Source organism: Cupressus sempervirens, chromosome 10 (genome assembly GCF_028749045.1).
Source record: "Cupressus sempervirens isolate cs-2001-9-10 chromosome 10, ASM2874904v1, whole genome shotgun sequence".
NCBI lineage: Eukaryota > Viridiplantae > Streptophyta > Pinopsida > Cupressales > Cupressaceae > Cupressus > Cupressus sempervirens.
In genome coordinates this window covers 359167287-359180039 of record NC_143127.1, presented here as the reverse complement: position 1 = coordinate 359180039, position 12753 = coordinate 359167287, and the positions used below count along the sequence as shown (strand labels likewise).

The 12753-nt window shown below is 32.7% G+C and overlaps 1 pseudogene; it reads right to left on the bottom strand.

The window, feature by feature from the left end:
• Window positions 1-10467: 10467 nt before the first annotated feature.
• On the bottom strand, window positions 10468-11408 carry LOC149534121 (ADP/ATP translocase, mitochondrial pseudogene; annotated as a pseudogene).
• Between the last annotated feature and the right edge of the window lie 1345 nt (window positions 11409-12753).

Sequence of the window (12753 nt, the reverse complement as noted above, 5' to 3'; positions counted from 1 at the left end):
GAGAACATGAATTTGGGAAGTGTTGAGCAAAGGGAGTGATGCTACTTTCCTAGAGAAATTGCATGGGAGCAATCCCCTAGTTACCCAGTTGTTTCCGCAGAATTGGAATGAGGGTTTCTTGACTATGAATGGTAGGAAATACTTTATCACTAAGGAGTCTATCTCCAAGGTCATGTTCATCCTAATCATTGGCAAGAAGTTTTACAAAGACAAGAAGATCTCAGAGACTACAGTAGACACCTTCCCTAAGACGCCCAAGGAGAAGAAGAAACTGGTGAAGAAAAAAGGTGTTACCTACTTTCAGCCCAAGTCTCTAAAGAAATTTTGGAGGATTATTCTTAGCACTATTATTTCCTACATTGCCCTTGATGGTAGATTCTCTAGGGCTTATACGTATCATTTTGTTATGCTAAATCACTTTAGGCATAATGTTTGTATTGTCTGCCCCTAGTTTGCATTTTGCTATTATTGCCAAACTCTTTTAGGCCAATTTTATGCTTGATGAGTAGTAGCATTATTTTGAGATTATCAAATATTATTTCATATTCAGTTGACTTAATGATCAGAGCACTTGGTACTCTATACTTCATGTATGCATGATGATTATTATAGTGTTTTTAGTTATTAATGATGATTAGTTAGATGGATTATCATATGTGTTTTCTTATGGATACTTATCCATACTACATGTGTATGGTGTGCGTGTATGTTTTCTGTATGCATGGAATTTCTGATGTGGTTAAGGAAGGGAGTTGTAGTCACCTACTAGTTGAGATCTACATGATGCACCACTTCCTACCATTGCCTGTTTAGTTTAGAATATTGTGTTTGTATATGCATAGATTTTATGCAGATTGCAGGCACCAGGTGTCGACTTCCCTAAATTACCAGGATGAGCGTACCCTATCGCATTATCTCAATGGTAAGAGAGGGGAGATAAATTCTTAAGTCCAAATCTTAAAACTTAAAGTCATTTGTCCTAGAAAATTAGGACAAGTATCTGAGTTGTTTACCTTTCGAATGCATCGAATGATGTTAATTCGTGATTATAACCCTTTAGTTTGATCTTGTATGTGGTTTTCTATGATGGATTTTCGTATTTTGTTTTATAAATCTTTAGTGATTTTTCTATTAATTAAGTCAAATTAAATAATTAAATTAATGATTTAACTTAATGGAAAATTATTATGGTATTTTAAATATTTAATTATATTTAATTAATTAGGAAATTAATTAAATAAAAAGAATAAAATTTAAAGATAAAAGTTATAAGTTTAATTTTAGAACATGATAATATTTATTTAATTTAATAATAATATATTTATAGTTCATTTTTAAATAAATGCTAAATACTACTATTATTTAAGTTAATAAATATTTTATCAAATAACGTTTCAAAAATAAATTAAAAAGTGAAAAAGATATTAATTTATTTAAAGTTTTAAGATTTCATAATGTGTGCATGAGATTAAAATTTAATAAATTAATTTAAAAAGAGAAGTCAAGTGAAATTAAATAAAGTTATTTTATTATTCAATAAGTGTGCATGAAAGAGATAAAGAAAAGATAATAAAGAGTTAAAGTCTGGTGAGCAAAGAGTTCTTTTAGGTGATCGCATAATTAGTGCCCCGATTTTAGGAGAGAACTCCATATCACAATTTGAGGGTTCATTTTCGAAGGACAATGAATTTTGGAAGAGGAATGAATTTCGGAAGAGAGAAGGTTTTGAGAGGAGAAATTTCTCTTACAATCTCTTTGGGCATAGTGATTAGCATCACAGTTCAAGTAGATTATTGTGATAATTCACACAGTTTATTATGCTTCTTATTTTCCTATCTTCATCGTGACTGTTGAATGGTTATCTGAATAATTCTTGTGATGAATGTTTCAGTATTGTGAATTTCTAGTATGTATGGTAAATCTTCTGTACATGGGAAGATTAAAATATCAGTACAATCTTCCTTCCATAGAATTAAAATTTGGAAATTATATTGGGAGGGGTTTTGCAAGAAAAGAATATTTTAAATTAAAATTTTGAATGGTTAATCAATTTTTTCCTATCAGGCTAAGATTGCAAACGTTTATAAATATACATATATTTAAAATTTTATTAGAAAATTTTATTTGAGAAGGTATGTTGATTTTATTTTAAATAAAAAAATTCTTTTAAAAAATTATATATATAAAAATATAAATACATTAGAGGGAGGTAGGTTTTACCCACTCCCCCCAACTTTACCTCTTGGTGGCTCTGATTGGATGCTACGCTAACCACAGTATAGACTACGCCCAGTAGCCCTTTATAAAAGTCACACGGCTATATTTTAAAGCCAGCAGGCTTTATAATAAATGTGCGTCTATTTTTTTAAATATTTTAAAATTGATTTTATTATTAATTTTAATTAATAAATTTATATATATATTTTTATATTTATATTTAATTCATTTTAATTAATGAATTTATTATTAACTTTGTTAATTATTAATAAAATGTTAATATGGTTATTTCATTTACATGATTATTAATTAATTTACTTAAATAGAATCTAATTAAGATCAATTAATAAATGGGGAGTTTTTGTTACCTATTTTTGCCTCTAGCCAAAAATTTGAATTTGAATACCTAAGCCCACCCAACGGTCTCTCCCCACTTTTATATTATTTAAATGCCATGGAGATACAAAAAATAAACGAGTAAAAAAACTTATTGTATCCCATGTATTCCCTAAGTTTATTTTCGTTGGCCTGCAACTTTCTCCACCGTGAGATCTTTCGTGATCTACGGTGGGTGCTTTCCCGCATTCTCAAAATGCACTATCTTTACATAATGCGGGCAAGCACTTTTCTGCCACGTGGTTTCATGGGTCCAACCTTTTTAGTACGCCACCATAGACAAGGTGGACAAGGTGGCAGAGGTGAGCTGGCAATTTGATTGGCGCTCGCTTTCCCACACTTTGTGTTTTGTCAGACTTCCTAACAATGCGGACAACCACTAGATCGCCACGTGTCCTTGCGAGCTCGGAGAGATAATGCTATAATTAGCATTGGCAATTAATGCTGACAGTTATGTGACATCGCGGTTAAGTTGGGAAGGTGGCATAGTTAGTTGGTCTGGTGGTCAAACTCGGAAAGGCCTTGCGAGCTGGCAGAAAAATAAAAGACTATTGGCCCATGTGGCCCATTTTGGTTGTAAGACTCAGTTGACCTGCTAACTTTGCTGACTGAGGAGCCAGAAACGAAGGAAATCGAGTTTTCTTGCACGATTTGATCCTCATGATCAATTCTAACTACCCTCAAATGAATGTTGAACCTAGTAAACAGAAGGAGAACACTCCACCACACCAGTTTATCCATCTACTTGGTTATAATGGTTTAATGGCGTCATTTCTGTCAGGGCCCTGTTTCAACAAAATATCAGATTTCATTATATCTGAATCTGTGCCCAGATCAGATTTTCTCTAGATCTTTATGAAGACTTAATGGTAGTGGTTGTGGAGTAGCCTCAGTTAGAAAATATCTCAGTTATGCCTAAGCTATAAAGGCAATTTTTGTAAATTTTTTTGAGGCTGAATCTTCTTTGTTTTCTCTGATATTGCTCTGCAATTTCACTGTAAATTCCCTTTACCTCTGAATTGTATGACATTCTTATCTCCTTTAGTCATTGATGTGAAGTGCAAGAACTATTTTCCTCTCATTGGTGTTTTGTAGATACCTGCAATCTTGCATGACTGTATCTCTTTTGGCCTATGAATGGTATATAAGTGAATCCTCTCTTTCCTTGTGTCATTCATTTGGATTTTTCTGATCTGCATGTGATTGTTAGATTAAAGCAAGTCTAGATGTGTATATCTTTTGGTGTCATAATGGTTCAATAGTGCATGTATGGGCAGAGATTGGTTTGAACACTCTATTTTTGGTGCATCACCCCCCTTAGGTTAGAATAGGTAGATTTCCTTCTATGCATTCCTTCTCCCTTTTCCTCTCCAAGAGTAGTTAGGTGCACCCTGATAGTAAAGGAAGCCGACCTTCTCCAGAGACTCAACCTCACAGTTCAAGTCCCACAACTTGGAGGTTGTTTCCATGTTTCACAAAGTTGTCCTTAGGTAAAAACTTTGGACAAGGGTGCAAACTTTTGTGACAATAGTTTTTAATGGGATTTATATATTTTTTTTTTATAATGATAGTGACTTTAATAAAATTAAATCTTTCTATTGGGAAATAAATAAATAAATTTAAATTTAATAAATCATTATCCCTAGATCGTTTGGAATAATTGACTTGAAATCAAATTGAGGAAATTGGACTTTTGTTTTTATTCGAATAAATAAACGGGTTAACTCATAGGGTAAATTGAGAATCTTTTTACTTGAAACATACATTAAACTAGAAACTGAAACCTTACATTTAACTCATCATTATGTTTTTCAAAATCAAACCAAACTATGAAACCTATACTTTGTTATCTGTATGTTGTCTATGTTTTGGGCTTTTGGGGTTGTCCTAGCTTTGACCAATATTAGCATGTTACCAAAGGCTTGGGGGTTTTGGAATTGTGATGTTATGATGATTTGATCTTGATCTTTCTAAACTCAACCATGGTAATGTGTCTGGTATGCTCTATGATGAGTTTGTATTTATTGTTCATTATTGCTTTCCAATGTTCTTGTGTGAAACTGAGGTGAATGTATGATATTCTTGACTTAACCATTTTGATTCTTCAATCAGTATTATTGGGATGCTTTCTAGTTGCTCGTAGAGAACTGATGTGTTATTGTGAATTATCTTTTGATGCTTTCCAGTCACTTGTATAGGGCTAAGGTGAATATTGTGATTCTTTGATTTATGCTTTTATGAGCCTAGGGTAGGTAATCTATATGTTAAGTTGGGAAGTGGCTTGCAATGGAGGTTGGGGCCCAAAGTGGCTGCCAGGGTAACCCATTGTAAGCAGTTTAATAAGTGATAATATTTCATTAAATGGGTTAAAATGAATTAATAAGACATTGGTACCACAGAAAGTCACTAAGGGGACGGAGGATTGAAAGACTAGCCGGGTAACCTTAGAGTTGACTCGTTAGTATGCCTTGTCAGTACAAAATGATACTAGTGCCACATAGGGTCACTAGGGCGCTAGAGGATTAAAAAACTAGCCAAGAAACCCTAGCATTGATTCATGTGATGACACTTTCCCACTAGCAGTATAGATTTCCTACATGTTTGTGTTTGCCTCTGGGTCTAGATATAAATTTATCTTGGAACCTTTGAGTTAGATTGCTTTTAGGGTTTCTTGGACTTAGAGATTAATTTTGATATTTGGATTGATATCCTGTTTGGGACTTGAGATTATCTCCCCAGCATGGTGGGAGTGGGCCATTTAGGTTCCACGCGGTCGGGTGGTAGTGCTTTTTTCTCTTACCATTGAGATTCGTCTGTTGATACCATGGTTGGAGTTTCTTTGTCTACATTTCCTTTTCGTTCTATCTTTGTGTATTATGATGGATGGTTGTATCTTTATGATGGATAGTTATATCTTTATGATAGATGTTTTCACTTATTGTATTGTACTTTGTATCATGGATCCTAGAGGGATGATGTAATCTATTTTTATAAATGTATATTCTTTCAGCCTTTCATACCTTGTGACATATATAGTGGATGATTGAGCATTCCAAATTTTATTGCCAAGTGGCATTCGAAACAAATGTATATTATTTAAATGGACTTTGGACTTTTAATTATTCTTTCATGTGGATGTGGTATTTTTTATTTTTTGATGGGTAAATGGCCGAAGCCTAGATTAATTATTATTATATGATAAGTGAAGGTAGATTTGAACCCAAGACCTCCCACATGAGAGGCTTGCAAGTTACCGTTGCGTTGTAGGCTTTTGCCTATGTGGATGTGGTATTTATTAGACTTAGTATTAATTAATTTTAAATGTGACTCAACGTCTTGGGATCCTTAAGGAATGTAATTTGTGATGTTTGCTTAATTATGATTGTATGTTATTGATTCCGCTACTTTATGTTTGATGTGTATGCTACTCTTTCTTTAAAACAAAATGTTTGACAAACTTAGTTAAATCTTTAGGTTAATTCTTTTGGATCCCTTGCACTAGTACAATTTTGGCAAATAAATGACTACAGGACTAAAACTTTTAGTCTAAAGACTAAAAATTTTAGTCACATGACTAAAAGTGATGAAATTCTAGTAATTGTTTAAAATTTATAATTGACTAAATAAATGATTAATTTGGTTAGTGGGTAAAATCAAAAGGCTAAACAAAGATAAGTAACTAAATAAATGATCAAATAAATGGTTATTAATACTTAGTCACTGAAAAAAAGGACTAGATGAATGATCAATAATTTTTTATCCTATTAATACATTTCTTTAACTTTTTTATAACTTTTATTACTTACCGATGGAGTTTTTGTCCTATCAATATATCATTATCAATCTTCCTCAAATGTCATCTCAATTGATATTAAACTAGAAATAAACTCAAAATCACCTCAATATGCAATCTAACTCCTCAAAATCTATCTATATACTCATGAAGAAAATAAAGAGCCTCCATGCACTCAAAAGAAAACTTCAAGTCTATCTGTGCAAAACAAAAAGATTAATTATCAATTAGGTATTTTATAATCTCAAGATATAATTTCTATTAGTCACATTAACGTCATGTAATAGCCATCTTTATAAAATATAACATTATTTTAAAATTATTATATTTAAATATTTTAGTATTTAGTAAATAGTGAGAACCACGGTTTAATACATATTAAAACATGAAATAAAATGATTTAATAAAAATAAATTATGATATAAATCATATTTATTATTAATAATCAAGCTAATAGATTTTTAATTGTGGGAACCACAATTGTCAAAAAAGTGTTGGATGTGAGAAAAGTGTCGGATATGAGAAAAAAGTTGCACTTTTTTTTGTCAATATTCTTTTGCGAACAATTAAGAGAACATAAATGAATCATGGAACATTAAATACATGAAGGTGACCCTTAAAAGTAGTTAGTTGTAGTCGACCCATCAATCATTGACAAAAAACTATCTGGTAAAATGTTTAATACTAGAAAAACATACATGTAGAATTTTCCATTAAAATTTTGGTTAGCTTAACAAAAAACTCTCTACTAACCCCTCTTTTTAAATATTATATTTGTTGTCCTTTCTATTCTTCTCTCAATGGAAGGATTGTTGCAATTCAAAATGTTGGGTAAAAAAAACCTAACATGATCCGTCCCAAAACTTTTTGTTCAAATAAAACATATGTCAATAGTAAAAATTTGTGTTGAATGATGGATGGGATGTAGAGTTTCCAATTTTTTTTATATTGTTTAATTATTTTGATTGTTTTCCTTCCTTTTGGGATTAGTAGTGCCCTATGGGGGTAAATCCAAGGCCCCACTAACATCCTGTATATATGAAACAAGGTTATTTGACACATTTTCATCGCACATCTTGTGTTCTAAGTATTTTTTCAATTTGGAGACTTCTACACCAACATTAAAGATCTATAAATAAGTGCACTAAATAAACAATGTCACTCCTTTATTCTTATAACATTTGATAGTTAAACTCATTAATTAATTAAAATATTTAACTCTTTTATGCTTATAACATTTGATAATTAAACTTAGTAATTAAAAATAATATTTCAAATAGAGAGATTACTCCATATAGGAAATTTTCCCTATAGGTATGACACAAACATTGCATGTTTAATCTATGTTACTTTTTAGTTTTTCTCTATATAGAATTTTATTTTTCTTTCCTTCTTAAATTTTGTTTGCTTCTTGGTAGAAGACAAAGTAAGAAGACAATTTCAAAGCTTGGAAAGAGATTTTTGTAAATAAATTTGAGATCTAATGAAGATGGAAATAATTTCACAAAACCCTTGTCCTCTTCACCATCATATTCCTAGCTTTGTACATAGTGTGGTTGTAGCTCAATTGGTAATCTTGTTCAACTAACAAATATTGTATTACATGATTTATTGCATGGTTTTTTCTCTATTGATTCGCAAAACTTTTGTGCCCATGCAAAAAATAAGCTTCAATTAGCCTCTATGAAAAATTCTATGTTCTTCAACCTTTTGTTTAATATTTTAATTTAATTTATATATAATAAAATGACCTATTATTTTATATTTTTAATATACATTTCCTTAATATATATTTTATTTTTATTTTTAAAAATTATTTATGTCATTGATATTTAAACAACACCATATACTTAACTCATTTTATATAAATAAAAATATAGAATTTTCTTCAAATAAATTAACATTAAAATAATAAAAATAGAAATGACAAATATGTTTATAGACTTTAAAACAAAGCTATTTCCAATCTTAATTTGGAAAGCCTAAATCTTTATCAACTATAAAGTTTTTTAATGGTTTGTGCAAAACAAAATGTGAACGTGAAATCCCCATCAACATTGTTGCATACTATTTGTGAGGAAGATTTGGGATTGCACGACTCTAATCGTAAATCTAGGAACAATAACAAATTTTGTAGAGTACCTATAATATCTTTAGTCGATAGGCTTTTTTCACTAAGGCCATGGACCACCAATTTCATCTCACGTTGTCCGCCAATATCTCATTTCATGGCCTTAGTCTCCCTACCTTCGGCCACATTTGACCTATTCGTATTGGCAGGTGCATTTCCAGCCTCCGCAGAATGAAAGCATACTCAAGAGTGCATTGGTGCTGCCAGAGAAGTGCTCCCCACCATCGAGCCATCAGTTGTGGGATCCAGTTGCCTCCCTCTTACAAACCACGGTGTTCAGAGGAGCTTTCCATGGTGTTCACATGGACATACCCATTTGTATTTGATGATCTACACCGATGCTTAAGAAGTGCTTGCACAGGTTTGTTCCTCATTTCTTCTATACTGAATTTCTATCTATTTTCCCTTCTATCTTTGTGGGTTTTTTTAGAGGTTTGTCTCATAAAGCGCTATCTATATAAGGGCCCATTTGGAAAGTGGAATAGGAATAGGGGAATAGGAATATGTATTCTGGAATAGAAAATAGGGCTACATATTCCTGTTTTCTGTTTGGTTCAGCCAATATTTGATGGGAATTCACAGACCCCAAAATTTATGTTTTCTAAAATTAAAAAAAGTGGAATAGGAATACGTATTCCAATAACACCTATTTGGGTGGAATTGCAAAACCCCATTTTTGGGCCAAAATTGGAATATGTATTCCTATTTTACGTTGTATTCCAATTTTGTTTTGGTGCATCCAAACAAGGAATTCAAATTTTTTGGAATTTACATATGCCTATTCCACTTGTATTCCACTCGCCAAACGGGTCCTAAGGGATATGTCTAATCCCTATTTGTTGATGGGTATGGTTATGGTGATTGAGATTGATAGCCATTTAGAAGGACGATTCCTACATATAATGGGGCATACACTCATTTCTTATGCACCATTCCCTAGAGAAAGAGTCCCAGAGAGGATGGTATGGATGAGATTCTTAGTTTCTCTATATCAATTATTCTTTCCATTACAGTCTTCTTACCTCAGCAAGGGATTTTTAATTCCAAATGTGTTGTTCATCTTCCCTCTTTTGATTTTCTACAAGCTTTACATAAGCAAGAATGGTAATATAAATGTTAACAATACATAATATGAACTATTTAATAACACTTGTGAATAAAAACTTGTCCTCACATGAACTATCAACATTGTAAGATAGTAATCATTGTCATCAAAACAATCAACATTAGCATATGACTAGTTTCACTTGAGAAATTGTTAATCAAATGTGATTGGCATGTGTAAAGCCAAATTCCCCAATGTTTTCAGCATCCTCCCTACCTGTGCCAAATTAAGAGCTCTGGAATAGAAATGGACATCCATAAGAGCTACAAAATAGAGTATGGACATTGACTAGAGCATAAGGGAAGGGGGATTTTTAACAGACACTGACAAGCACCAGAGGTTTCACCTTTGCTGTAGTAGTTCCCTCTTGTATGTTTGGTTTTATATCAAAATCTAGTCTTGGCCTGTCATAACAAACCATTGGATGTCATCAAACACTTGTTTCAGAATCCCCCAGACAGTTTCAAAAGCACCAGAGGTTTCACCTTTGCTACAGTAGTTTTGTTCATCTTGTAGACAAACCTGAGATTTCTTTGTAGTTGACCAGTACTAGGATATTTCAAACTGATCATTCTTTTTTTTTTTTTGGCAAAATAAAAGGAACTCTTTTTCTCAAAATATCAAATAAGAAAATATTGTGCCTGAGAAGAGATGAAATATCCATCTAAAAATTCTTGATGGAAAACTCAAGTGAACTTGCATTGGCTCCTAGCATACTAGAAATTGTAATTATTTTAGCAAAATGGTTTTATTATAAGGAACCCGAAAAGTGGTTCAAACCACCAAAAAATAATGTCTAAATAAGTTGTCATCACCATCATAATATTAGCCTCCATATGAGCTGTATTTCTTTCCAAGAAGAATTAACTAAAGCTGGTCATATCCATCCAAGACTCCAACACTAGCAATAGCTCGCAAGATGTTTACACCAGCACCCTTGAATAGAGACTTGGCACCTTTCTTCTTCAAAATCTATTGAAAAGCATCCAAAGAACTCTTTTATTTCACCACCTCACCAAATGTCATCATCATTCTTCTACGTACAATGTTAATAGGGTATGAAGCAAGAGTGGCACCAATTATAATACCCCAACCAAAAAGAAAACTTGCAAGGAAGTTATTTTGAAGATCCCCAACCAAAACAACCAGCTTTAGGGAATCATACATTCCAAAGTATAGACCACAATACACAATAATCTCCACACATGAGATGTTGAATCCATGGTAAAGACTAGAAACACCATCTGTCTTCAGAGTTTTATGATATACATCAACAAGTCCATTGAATTGTTTCTCTCCACCTTTCTTTGTAGCCATTAGCCAACCTTGTTTGAGCATAGTCCAAAGAATAAACAAAAAGAAGAGATGATGCACTAGCTGCACCACTAGAAGAAAGCTTTCCAACAAATTATTTCTAGTAGCCATCCTTATCTTTCTTAAAATTTAATAGGTTCTTAAAGTAATCCTTCCAGGAAAAGTTGAGCGCCTAAGTGGGGAAATAGTGAATGACATTGGCAGTATTTCATCTCCATAAAGGAATGATACCTTCATCCTTGAATATTGTTCGACCAAAACAATCTCCAATGCCTTTGTATAGCTTAGAGAGATGACCAAACTTCCACATTTCATCTTGGTTCTTAATCAATAGCTTGACTCATTCAATGGGGGCAGCTGCCATTTTGGATACAGCAGTAGAGACACGCATCAAAAAAATCAATCATGAAACCTTTCACACCTTTCTCTGAAGGTGTTGAAACAATATGCATGACTTTCAAAAATTAAATTTAGAGAAAAATTAAAATATATTTCCTATATGGTAAATAATGACCTGGCTACCTTGTTTTCTAGATTTCATTCAACTTTCTAGGTCTTCTTCCAATATCATATAAAAGAAGGCATGTCGAAAGGTGTCATCTATTTCTAAAGCCATGAATACATGAATTGTTAGAGTCTAAAGCCTGCAACTATATAGCCTATTGCAATCAAACCAACAAACCTTTCCCTCTTCAATGAAAAATCATTTAATTGTAACTTGCACTCCACCTAGGGCAGGGGCTTCTAGTAATCCATTGCTAAGATGTACACTAGATCTCCATGAGATTGAGTACCCTACAACTTAAATATCTCTGAGGTTCAACTTTTGTGCGTGCAAGTGTAACATTTACATTAGGTAATGTACTTTAATTTTTTGTTTGTTCGATTGTAGAAGAATAAAAAGTTTTATTGTAAAATCTTTGTTTCAAATTTTAAGTCAAATCCTTATTTGATTTGTATATGTGGCTTGTGTGGATTTTCACCCTCTATCATAACACCACAATTGTAGCACTTCAAGAATCTCCAATAGTGAGAAATTCTCTGCTCTCTACCTCTACATTGGGGTTTAGAAGAATTCACTTCTCCCCTATTTACCACCCTTTTATTCAGCATATTGTTTTTCCCATTTAGTTTTTCTCTTAGCCTTTTGCAAATTGTTGTGCCTCATCCAAGGTGTTCCATCTTGAGGAGGGCTAGCTCACTTTAAGATGTAACCTAAGGTTCATAGACTTATCTAGCTCTTGCATGATCAGTTCTTGTATAAGCTTTAACTAATTGTTCTTCCACCATAAAGCAACATGAAACTTCACTTTCAGTGTTGCAAATTTGACACTTCATAGCCCATCTTCCTCAAACCCCTCCATCTCAAAGTATATTTAGAATTCCTCGATCCAATCTTTGCAACATTCACAATTCAACTTTATTTTAAAATCAGTTATACTAGTTTTAACGGTGTCCCTTTGTACATAGCTATGATGACTCTTCCACAGAATATATGCCTCCAACTTGGGCGCTTTGAACTTCAGGTTTTTCCTATTCCTCATGCCTCAAACTAGCCTCAAGGACTTCCAACCTCCTGAGTAGTTCATCATCAATATTGCTTATCTGCCTTTAGCTCTATAGTTTTACCAATTCTCCCTTTTGGCTATGGTGCTCCAATACAATCTGCATCTATCAATCATAATTACCTAAGTATAACAAAAAAGATATAATAGCACGAGCAACACAAATCAGAGATCAAAACAGGGGAGATAACTTGACACGCACACTACAAAACTTATTTATTTACTTGTATAG